Genomic DNA, 12,824 nt, shown 5'->3' on the forward strand with positions numbered 1-12,824 from the left:
CGAGCATCCTTGACAACTTCAAGCCCTCAAGAGTCCCCTGTTTAGAAATGATTCAGAACCCTATCACTGTTTTAGAGTCAGCTCTTATGCCATTTTGCGAATTTTTCTCTACATTCAATAAGTTCCGTCTGCTATAGCTTCTACTAGTTCAGCCGCAAGCAACATGTACGAAGCTTGGTGTGCAAAGACAATTAAACACAACCCAGAACTAATCTACCATAGGAATATCTCTCATCCCCACATTGCTGTGTTTACCTTAGAGCAAATCCTGGGGATTACGCTCTCCCTAGCATCCACATTCATGAGAAGGTGTGCGACATGTCACTGAAAGAGAGAAACTCACTTCACTAGACAATACTAAATGTGCTCCATGCCTTGTTCTCATACAACAAATCCCCCTTTTTAAATTAATTTGCAGTTAGAGAGGCATTTTTCTCTGGAGCGCTGCTGAAGAAGTGCCTCCATCTCGCCTGTTTTTCGTGGTAGTGGTGTTAGCTAATGAGAGTCTGGTCAGGAGGCTGAGGCTGAGGCTGACGCTGACAGCTTTGCTCTTCAAAAGCCTTTGTTAGAATATTGCTCCAGGGAGGGATTTGAGCAGCTATAACTGCCCACAGGTACACTTCTACCAGAGGTACACCTCTCATTTCCCCCACTGCTCCGTTTACCTGCAGGCTATATGTCCAACTATTGTAAGTGAAAAGCCACATTCCGTCTGGCACTTGTCAATAACACCAAAGCAAGCTCCTCTCTAGTCAGATCATCCAATCATCACCGTTAAATTGCCGAAAGCTGATATGATAAGGCGGGGGGGGGGCTACCCTATGCGCTATGCAACTCGACTCTCTCTTACTACCAGGAGGTGTTTACAACCAGGAAAATGAAAAAGCAAGCAAACTAAGAAACCAACATGTTGTCCGTCTGTCTATGAATCTGGGCACCTACTCAAAACCAGTCAAATTAGTCTGTGCAGACTAAAGCAACAGATTTGTGTTCGTTCATAAAAACTATACTGCCCAGCTGTTTGAGGTGATCACTTTACCCTTCTATAGAAATTCTGATCTTTTTAAAAACCATTTTCAATAGGTTAGAATTCCACGGACCTGGCAGGGAGATTGGAAAGTATTGGGAGAAGTACTACTGCAGTTCGCTGGCTTTTTGTGGACAATATAGACAAGAATAAGGAATACCATTCGCAATATCCTTTAACATGAAGAGTAACAGTTTCTTTTTTACTGACAGGATTTTAAAAGTTCCTCTTTCATAAACTGTGATGACTTGAGGTCAGAGTGTGATTTGAATGTCTTAACATTTACTCGTCTCATAATCCATTTAATATGTGACTAAAATAAACAATGGTGATAAAGTCAGACAATTAGGACGTGGGATAAAATCCGAGCTGAGAATATTACTGTCCACTCCCGGATGATATCATCTGCCATTAGATGTCTGAGCAGATGCCAGATCTCAATATCTTCGACCACCACTGCTGTGATGACACCCTGGCCAAGCTCGGAATAAGCAAACAAGCAGTAGGTTGAGTAAACAAGATGAATCTCTTCCATTAACAGAAGGACTGCGGGCTCTCCTGCCATTGCAGCATTAATTATCTGGTCTTAAGGGAAGATTAGGGGGCAGAAACTAAGCCAGGAGCCAGACTCCACTGAGTGGGCCTCCCCCCATTTATTTACAAAAACAGTACAAACAAACGAAGCCCCATTGATCATGCAACAGGAGAGCTCCCAGGGCTATGATCTAGCTGAGCCAGGCTCCACTCCTCTGTTCTCTCTTTTTCTCCACTGTCTCTCCTCACACCATCCATCTATCCATCACTAGTCAGAGAAAAAACATTGGGGACTGCAGTCACAATGTCGTTAATGGCTAATGTGATGGGGGAAGAAACTGGAAAGAAAGTGCGACAAGAACAAGATGTTAATCTGATCATGTCAGCTTAATCACTTAATACATAAAAAACCTGCATGGCGTTACATTAGTTTGCTCCGTGATGTTTATCATCACACACTGTACCAACGTACATGCTGAGAGCCAGCTGCTGTCTGGCTCTTAGGCAGCTGAGACTCCACAGACAGCCTTACCTGTTGTTGCCCAGCAGTGATTTGAAAATGAGACTGCATATGAATTAGAGAGATGATATAAGCGATGAGTGCTATGTCTAAAAGTTCCAGTAAAAACCCCATTTGTACGGTTTCCGTGCACAGAGTGTGACGGTTTGCAACAGAGAAACAACCACAACACAATGTCATGTTCTCAAAAGAATACAGATGACGTTAAAATCAAAAGGTAATATTTTTCTCTATCGCAAGAGATTCTAGTGCATATATGCTATATAATAAAGTCCCTATTTCAAACAAAGCCCTTTTCAATGTTATTCTGCACCATATCAATGATATAATTGAAGATACTAGACCAGGGTTTAAACACTGGCCCATAAATAACTAGGACTGGACAATGTCAAATTTTTGTTGGGCTGAAGAGCTTTCATTATATTTAATAGTCCAATAAATATTAAAATGAAAGTAAAATGAGAGATGAGAGGATCCAAGACCCAAATTATTGACACACTCTCCTGAATAATATGAAGCTGCTCCACTGACCCTGAATCAAACATTTACTTTGTGGTCGATGTGGGTGAAGTGGTTTGCTTTATCAAATTACAGCCCAAAAAATTGTTGCATTTGCTTTCATTTCAACTTGAATACTACGACGGTTACTGGAAACAGTAGGGTGCATTAAAAGCAGCAGTTTTGAAATATAGAACCAGGTAGATAGACCTTTCACCCATGTGAATTACAACTAAACAGAGCAGAAAACTGGCACTTTCCATTACTAAAATGACCAGATGTGGTAACCTTGAGAGGTCCTGGTCGAAAAATATGTGCTTCAGACACCTAGCTGTCAGGGATTCAAGTTCATTTTATAGTTTCAAAACATGTTCACCTTTACAAAACACTCAAATGCTCAAATAAAATCCTGGCTATCAGGAGGGAAACTTATGATTCAAGCTGTCAGCCAATTTCCCCTCTCCAGGCAGTTTGGGCTCACACCCAGACACATGCTATTGATTTATTGGCATGACATATCGGACATTTCAAGACACAATACATCAGTGTGCCTCAACAGAAACTCACTGACACACAGCCCAACCCTCCTAAATAATCCTCATGTATAGACGAGCAGAGTGAAGGAATACAATGCAGTATGAATAAGGACTAATTTACATTTTAAGTATTTATAACTCATACACTGCACGATAAATCATTCTAGCCTGGGGATGTTACTTGATGTAACCAGATTTTTATTATTGATCCAATGCAAATCGGACTAGGGATATGCGTAATTTTTTAAGGCTGGGTGCCCGTGGAAAACAGCTATCATTCCCTGGAGTGTGGGGTATCCGCTCACTTCTGATACCTTCAGAGAACAGTTAACCTAATACCCAATAGCCAGTAGAACCCCTACTTTGCCTGTTGGTGGTGCTGAGCTGCACTGAGCCTCAGTGTGTTACCCCTGCAGCTTTGTCCAATTTTCTCTCAGCACAGCTTCAGTCCAGAGACCACACTAACAAGCTAAAGCTCAACGCTCGTTGGACAGGGAGACATGTGGACACTCTAGAGGCCTGAAAAATGCAGGTTGTTGGCGCAGCCCTCAACTTTGGCACAATAATTAATCTTTGTATCGATCTACCTTCCTGTCTTGGGACAGGACAGCTTGACTGAGGACCCACAGTATATATAACGCTGCTGAAGAGGAAGAAAGTAGTCTATGTATATAAAATAAGTGGTTTAGGATGGATATGTTTCACGTAGCACAGGAAGGGTACAAGATGAACTAGAAGAATATGGTTATAAGTACGCATGTCAAGTTAGTGCAGGGGACAATCAGAGTAAAGAAAAGAATTCCCATTATTTCAGACAATTTCACCATCGAGCCATTATATTTGACAAGACCTTGTTCAGGACAGAGGTTTCGGCATCCACTCTTTACCTCTACATTTTCTCTCCACAAGTTTCTCCGAGGTAAAAAGGAGAGTTTAGATGCTCCTCTGACTCTCTCCTGCACCAGTTTCTCACACCGATCAAACCCCCTTTCTGAAAAACTGCCCACCAGCCTCTGAAATATGACCCATAAAGCCCAATGCCCCTATAAACCCGAAGCCATGGCTGATTTGTGAATCCAATTACCTCCCTGTCTGTAATGGCTGTGTTCAGTGCTATGATGGTAAGTCAGCTGTTGTCAGCATATGTCCTTAAGGCCACAGCCTCCACAACAACACAACATTTAGTATCTAGGACAGATAATCTGAATAACCCATCTTGATGTATAGCCACAAAGGAAGGAGGAAGGATGTGGGAAATCAAAAAGAAAAGTTTTCTTGCAGGCACAAACAGTGAGGGAGAGGGAGAGGTCAAAGAGCATTTAAAGATGTATCGACCTATGCTGGTTAAGAGGACTTGCTTTCAGAGTGCTAAAAAACATCCCAAGGCAAAGAGCTAGAGGCTTTGGTTTCTAGTGACTGATCTTGGGCACCTTGCTCATTTGTTTTTCTTTGTTTTGAGGAGCTGTGATGTAAACACTCCACTGTTTCCTTTAAATTGTGAAACTTTACAACTGTAATCCAATGATCTTAGACCTAAATTGAGCTCGACTGATAATTTAATCAGACTGATACATGTGCAATAAGCTAAAATTGGCTAACGTAATGCTGTCAGTGTGTATTTTGGAAAAGAAACGCCCAATTTAGAAATGTCACAATTAGGATGTTTCTCCCACAGAGAGCACCTACACGTTTATTTTTTAACTGTGAAACCTACCATTCTGAAACACCCCTGTAGCCAAGTCTCATAACCCCAACATCCACAACTCGATTATGGCCAAGGACCTGAGTTACATGTCACACACCCCCATCCTCTGTCCTTGACATTGACTGTCCAACAAAGGTTAAATGCCAGAAAACTTCCAACCATTTAAATTCACTTGATGACAATGTTTTGGTCGTCAGATTTTCATCAAGTGTGTATTTAAGTCCTGCACATCAGTATCATCTTAAAATCAAGCATCATTTGAGCAATAAACCCAAATAAATTAAAGAGGAAATGTTCCCCTTTTATTGAGAAGGTAGTTAGATAGTGTTTGGCAGTGAAGTGACTATAAACAAGGTGGTAAATAGAAGGAGATGACGCATAAAACATTTTTCATACTTGATACACGAACACTTGGTAGCGATATTAAAAAGCAAAAGGAAACAGATGTGAGCACTGACATTTAGAGTAGCTCCAATTGTCTATATCACACAGACAGATAGCATAAATAAAGCATGTTGCATACATACTGCCTTTACTGACCACTTTTCGTGACATGAGCCTTACCCTGCACCGTTTTCCAACATTTGCTGAAACACTTACAGTATCTTGTGAAGCATGCCAACCCAGAGAACAGCCAAACAGGTGCAGTGGCATTTCACTTGGCTCTAGACAACATTTCCCTCACTGTTTCCTCTAAGTGCCTGTTTCACATTATCCCCAGAAAGTTTGCTGACACTTGCCTGAGGGTTAACAGTGTAATTTCAGCTTCAGCCACAACTACTAGTAGTGCTTTCTTAGGAAGAGTTCATGAATAGCAAGAGTACTGGTTGTTTGTTTTTTTAGAAGACAAAACTAATGATGTTCTGGAAATAATCTGATTCAGGCAATCAGACCAGACAAGAGCAGGAGCAGATTTTATAAAAATGTACCTGTACTAAATTCTGAAACAGAAGGACATTTACCTGTTGCTTTTGAATAGTGGTTTCACATCGGATAGGATCTATTTAAATTACAAAATCATGGTGGGTTAGACACCAAAAACATTGTTGATGTAAACTATTGGGGGGGTAACGTGTATACTTTAAACTGCGAAACCATAAAAGTCAAGTGGACCTGGATTTAAATGGATGTCCTCAATTCAACTCGCCATGACCGTGTAACCGTGAGAGGTCTTGAGTTCACCCAAATGCTGACCTCAACTGGCATTCCTATGGTCCGAAATAGACAGAGCTATAATTTAAAGAATCCAACTGAAAACTACACCCTGTTCCGTGGTCAAAATGTAACACTGCTCCTGTATCATCCTCTCATAGAGGCTGACCCCCCCACCCCTACCCGACCTCAGACGAGAGAGGGAAATAAAGCCAGAGAACTAGTATTGGCTAGTCAGATGGGCTGAGTGCAGTAAAAGCCTTGCATTTATCCAGCACTGGGGGTCTGACTCTGGTCAGGCTCAGTGCAGTAAACATGCAAGTACAGTGCTTCCTTTGAGCTCCAACACCAAACCTCTCAGGGCTGCTCCAATGACATTCAGATAGGGTTTTCTCCCCAGACCTATGAAAGGTCCTGCACAGTGGGGATCTGTGAGTGTGAGTGTGCTGATATAAAATGGGAAGAAACACCCCAAACAGAAATCACCACAAAAAACTGCATCCTACAAATGGAAAATTCCTGAGTCACCCCATTTCAACAGAGGTCCAAGTTATCATTTAAACATGGTTCGGAATATCAAGTTAAAAGACATTTTCTACCAACCAACACATGAAAGCACTTTGTTTCATTTCCTTCTTTCACTAAGAGGCGAAATGCCCCCATAAGACAGCACAGAACCTCTGCTACCCTATTATTAATGCATTCTTGGTTACATTCTGTCCATCCTTTCTGGTACCATTTTGTTTTCATGCCACCCCCTCCCTTAAGCCATTCCTTCTTCCTAAAGTAAGAGCCCTATAAATCTGGGCTTTCAGTCTCTATAACAGTAGAGTGATGGCTGCTTTCCAGACAAGCAATCTCTGCGGACACCCCTGTTCTCTGGTCCAAACCACTGAACCATGGACTCGGCTTTCTCCTTTCTCTCTTAAGGGGAAATGTTCAACATATCAATGTTCGGAGGAACAGATTTTAGGGTCAACTTCTGCACAGCCATATATTCATATGACAGCAGCAAAAAAAAATCAAATAAATGTCCTGGAACTTCCTGCAATACATTCTGTTCCTCAAAAAATAAATCCAAGGTGTATGCAACTGCAAAGTCCTTATTATATATAAAGAAGACACACAATGCACCTCCTACACAAAAGTTAGATTTAGTGTCTCTATTTATCATCCAGTGCCAAGGCAGAAAACGAATTCTAATATAATCTCTGAAGCAGCGGTGGACACAGGTAACTTCAAAAAGCAGTAATGCCCTACACCACTCTGGTGATCTATTACGCCGCGAGTTGTGCTACTTTTAATTGCTTGCCTTGGTTCTGCTGGTAAGGGGAAAAAAACCTTGCTGTAAAAACAAAAACTCAGGTTCGTTCTGTGTCAGATTGCCAGCAAGGTGTAATTTTTCTCTGACTGTCTCACCGAGGGAGTTGTCGTGTTCTTTCTCGCGGCGCACTGAAGTGGGACAGTCCAGTGTCTGCACATTACAGTGACAGCTGTGAATTCTCTCATTACTAAAACACTAGAATAAACAAGTCCTGCAGTTTGTCAGGATGCTGCTCTTCAATTTTTCAGTTGCAAAGGTCTGACACTCAAATATGACTGTCAGACCTTTGCGGCTGTCATGATGTTTGGAAAGATTCTCCGTCATCCATGTCATAGGATATCTATAAGTCAGAAGCAACTTTTTTTGTTTGTTTTTTGGCATTTTGCCTTTATTTGACAGTTGGCAGTCTACAGAGACACAGGAAACAAGGGCAGAGAGAGACAGATGGAAAGAGAGAGGAAAGACATGGAACAAGGGTTCCCCAGCTGGGAATTGTACTGTGTAAGTTTTGGTTGTGTATTATGTTTCTCTACCATTAAGCTACCAGATGCTATAGGGTTGTGAAGATGAGTACAACCCTTTATCAAGGAAAACATGTCAAACTGAAGTGATTGAACCAAGGATGAATTCAGCCAAGACCGATGCACATTTGGCCAGATAGCTTACCTCACCTGAGCGTGACGGTTAACTAGTTAAATTGGTTTAAAAGTTCACAGCTTAACAAAATATAATTAAGTCTGAGTCCTAGTTGAACAAACTAAGCAAACCTTCCTGCTGGGAGTTCCATATAAGCAGTCCAAATTAACCAAGGGACAGACCGAAAATAAAAAGTTAATAATATTAAAACATAACGCGAGGATCAAGCTTTATGTTTTTCATTAAAATATAGTCCCTTCAGTTTAAGTGGCTTTCTACCCATATAAACCAGCTTTATATCTCTAGAGAAACTGTACCTTGTGGATACAGATATGTGTTTCATTGTAATGGTGAGCCTTTAGTTAGTCTAAGCTTTATATCCTAAAGAAAGCTTTGTTTAAAGCATGTAAAGTTGGGTTTAATGTCGACCTCTTCTTGTTGAGTGACACGTCATGTTGAGTCTGAACTACACTATAATTAATGTAAAATATAAATGGCCTGAGCTCATTCAGCAAAACTGAACTGGTGTGTGCAATTGGATGTAAAAACTGAGTGTGTTAAATTACACAGGGAAAATAAATGATTGTTTTGAGAGACAAAATCTCCTTGTTAAACATGGTAAATTAAAAAAATCCATCCAGTGTTTGTTTAAGCCGACCCCAACACGCATGGGACGAGGGCTTCCACAGAACATTGAGACAAAATGTAGAAGACTGAAGTTTTCATTATATGTTTTTGAGAGTAGATATGAAAGTGCTTAAAAATTGCACAGCAACTCCCTGGTGAACAGCATAATCCAGCGTCTTCAAACTGCTTCTCTATTCTCCTCGGCTCAAAGGGACTGTCAGCAGGGTTTAGCACAGCAGCACCACCGCCACAATCCAGTCTCATATACAGCAAAAGTAGAATAAAGCTGACGGTTCAATTCATCTTTCATGTAGCTCCTGAACTTGCCGTTGCCTAGTCCTTAGTTCCAATTTCAAGGTTCCCTGTGTGGTTGCTTATCACGATAGTGATTAGTAATGAAGAGCTCTGTCAGTGATATGGTAGGAGCCCCCGAGTTGGTTGCCTCTAGGCTGCCAAGCTCTCTTAGCTACTCAATACCAGATGGCAGGCTGAACCTCTGCTGCTGCCAACACTGCTGATCCTCACAGGGATCTTCCACACAAGCAAGTATACTTTTCATTCAACCTAAGCACACATTAGCTTGCCATTAATGCTGCTGCTGTAATTCAAAAGCTGAACAATTAGCCTGCATCATTAGCCAGCTACCGAGATATGGGGTGAATAGTGAGGCAATGAAACAATGAAGTAACAACACCAAGAGTCTTAAAGATCATCCCAACAGCGGGTGCACTAGAGTGTTGGCACAATGTGCAGGGGACTGACTTGACAGAATGTTGTAAGAGTGCAGAGAAGAATCCAGGTCTTTTATCCATCCAGAGTTTTCTTAGTGATTAGTGATGGAAGAGCATGGATAGAAACAGTGTTTTTTTACAGTACTGTACAAATACAGACAGTGGAACACATGGAGTTTCACCTACCAAAGCTACTTCAACAAGATTTGATTAAAGCAATTTTTCCAAATGAAGGTTGCTGTGGTACTCGATGGCACAGGTGTTACAGGACACACCGGTTGCATAACTCGCCCACTGGCACCAAAGTCTTTTTTCATCAACATAAAACTCATTTGGTTTATTTTCACACATTACCAGCTCATTAAATAAATAAATCCAAAGATCATCAAAAGACTCCAGTAGTTGGAGGATGCTAAAATCACTGACGGAGATTCTCTGCTCCATGCGGCAGTAGAGCAAAGTCGCATCAGAGTAGCAGAGTTTTGTCATGTGACACTGGAGATGACCAACAAGACAATGGTGATGGATGTGGTGTCAAGGTGAAAAGCAAACGCTCCTATAAAGCAATGTTTTTGATTTGAAACCAATTTCATAATGGAACTTGATGACACTGAAGAAGCAATCTGTAAACGTTGTCTGATGAAGGTGGAAGCATCTGGAGGCAAAGCTTCTAATCTCACAAGACGAAGAAAGTGTGCACAGATGGTGCCCTGGCAGTTTGTCACAGAATCAATAGCAAATTCTCTCAAAGCTGGAGGAGGAGATGGGAATTGTAGAAAACCCAGGTCAAGCTTGGCCTCCCAACAATTTGCTGGCTGTGGTCAGTGTGTTATTAAGTAATAGCCTCGAGTTTCTGGACCAAACCGAACAAAACATTATAATAATAGATAATTGCAACACTCGTATCTACTGTAAGCAATGGTAAGAGAAAACTTCAGGGCAGGCCATAGAAGGGTTAATGACGACCTCATGAACCAAATGAAATAAATACATTTAGAGGAAGCGGGATTTAAAGAATTCAGGGTTTGGCAGAGAGACAGCTGTGGAGCTGTGGGGGAGAAACTGAGGACATCCTGTAGTGGGAATTGCAGACATTTGAACAAAAAATACATCAGTTCTAGTGCACTTTGACATGAGTGTATGACAAGTCTAAATATGGAAAGTTGTTATGTACAACACAACCGCAGGGGACTCAACTTGTCACCAAAGTCACGAGGTTTTACAATCCACAAGTAGCAGCTTTGAACTTGTGAAAAAACATGCACTGGACTGCACAGAACTAATAATAGAACAGTCATTAATTATCTGATCATCTATCAGATTACTATTGCGCCATCTTGTACTTTAGAATCTTTACAGGAAACGTAAAAATGTGGTTAAGCTATTCAAAAAAAATTGTTTATTACACCTCTACACAAAGCATTGGTCATTCAATGTGGGCATATCTGCAGCAATAAGTTTATTTCTTTGACCCAATCTGAGTGCAAGATGTGACTTGACCACAGGGGAAGACATACTTGCATCACAGTCTGTTCGAGGCTACGTGTAGGCTATAGATTCTCTACAAAAGGAGGCGACATGAAAACTCCTATCTCTCTTTCTTGTTTACCGTATTATTAGTGCTGGAATTAGCAGGACTACTCCGTCTAGCTTGGCTGCCAAAAGCCATTACACAAAGGAATTTGCAGTCCTGACTTTATGCGCTGAACTTGCCTCATCCGTAAGCCTAAGAGGTTCCCACATTTTTTTCCAGCTCAGCTTTGAGCAGTCAGATGAAAACAACAGTGTCAAATGAGGATGGGCAGGCTGAGTCAGTGAGCAGCTGTGGGAGTCACAAGCGTGGATGAAACTGAAGTCAAGTGCTTTTTCATTTACCAAGGTGAAGTGGCTTGCGATTGTCATCAAAGACAAATAAAATAACTGGTCTGCATTCAGTTAGAGAATGTTTTTTCTTTCCTGGATAACTTGAACTATATTCAAATAGCCACTGCTGGTGAGTGTGCATGTATTACATTCAGCCTTGATTATGATGCTCACTTCCAAATTAAAAAGCTGTGCTGTGATTATAATTTTCTAGCAGATGTAAATAAAATATGCTTTGCGCAATATGGAATTAGTCTGTATCAAAATAAACACACGGTTGGATTTTGTTTTTTAAGGATTTTACAGTCATGACAGGTTGTTTGTCAGGGCAGCCATTTATGCCTTTTGAAGTGCTGGGACATACTGTGAGCATCCTGTAGGAGGCTCCATTTGAAATGACCACAATAGCAGGTCAGTTTCCACTGTAATTGATATCACACTGCCAAAACCGTGCGCCGGTCTCACAAATAAATTTCAGCTTTGTGAGGCTCTCCCTCAGGTAGCTGCTCCAACATTTGCAGGTCATCTGTGACTCATATATTCCCTTCGTTTTTTAGCCTTTTTCAGTCATCTTTGACACGTTTTTTTCTTCTGCTTGACAGTCACTGAAATGAGATTCCCACTTAGCAACCACAAATTGTCATGCAGCAACCAATTAAAAACTTGAGATTTTCCAAAGCTGTCAAATCTCTTGGTACTGCACAGTGGTCCGCTCTGAATTCAGTCTAATTTGTTCTGCAGCCCCATCAACCTATGCCACCGAGAGCTGGAATATTCAAGCGCGGTCTCAAGCACTCTATGTGCAACCTTTAAATCTCTCCTCTCTGACTGATCTAAGCAAAGTGCCCCCTCCCCTTGCACCATTAAAAGCAATCTAGAGATGCTCTCCTGATTGATCAGAGAGGACGAGCACAGTGTGGAGGTAAATGGCTGTCACAAGGCCTGATGGACCTTTTCTCTCCCTGTGGTCATGGGGAGGCACTCAACCCCCCATTTGATCTGATTCAAAACATGTTTGTGCCCCTGGTAGAAGAAGAAAATGGAAGAGAAGGGAACTGATCCGTTCTGTCGGCACAGAGATGAACGAGAGCACGGCAGAGAAACAAAAACCTCCCTCCACATATTTTCATGCACTGGACAGAAGCACTTTTTTCCCCCAGGTCATACTGCCAATTTTGTCCTAAACTACTTGTTTTATCAGACTACGGGCTCCAATTCCAAATTATAAATTAAGCTGTGTGGAATTATCTGAATCACTGCACTGAAAAAAAACTATTAGCTCAAAAATAAGCTTCATTAGGCAAACCAATTAAACCTGATTTCCCAAAGACCGAAAAGTCTGTTTCCAAATGTGAAACACTAAGAACATATTGTGCTGCAGCTATTGATCTAAAAGTGGAGGAGAATAAATCGAATATATGAGGTGGGGAAGGGGACGGAAATGGAAAGTTGGATTTTTCCCAGTCAGTGATGACAAACAGCAAGTTAATAGCACGAGACTAATCTTTCGGACACGTCATTGCTTTTTAGGGCTGCAGTGGGACATCTGAATTTACACACCGAGAACAGAGGAAGCTGGGGGGGGAACACGGTGCCAGGAAGAAGCAGCAGTAAGCAGGTTAATGTGAGGAGTTCACACAGCATCCTCGCTTAATTAGATCCTGAGAGGCC

The 12,824-nt window shown here is 41.5% G+C and overlaps 1 protein-coding gene across 6 annotated transcripts in view; it reads right to left on the reverse strand.

The window, feature by feature from the left end:
• Window positions 1–12,824, reverse strand: part of enox2 (ecto-NOX disulfide-thiol exchanger 2) — a 166,042-nt gene that overhangs the window by 109,629 nt on the left and 43,589 nt on the right. The window lies entirely within an intron of this gene.

The sequence above is a fragment of the Hippoglossus hippoglossus genome, chromosome 10, assembly GCF_009819705.1.
Source record: "Hippoglossus hippoglossus isolate fHipHip1 chromosome 10, fHipHip1.pri, whole genome shotgun sequence".
NCBI lineage: Eukaryota > Metazoa > Chordata > Actinopteri > Pleuronectiformes > Pleuronectidae > Hippoglossus > Hippoglossus hippoglossus.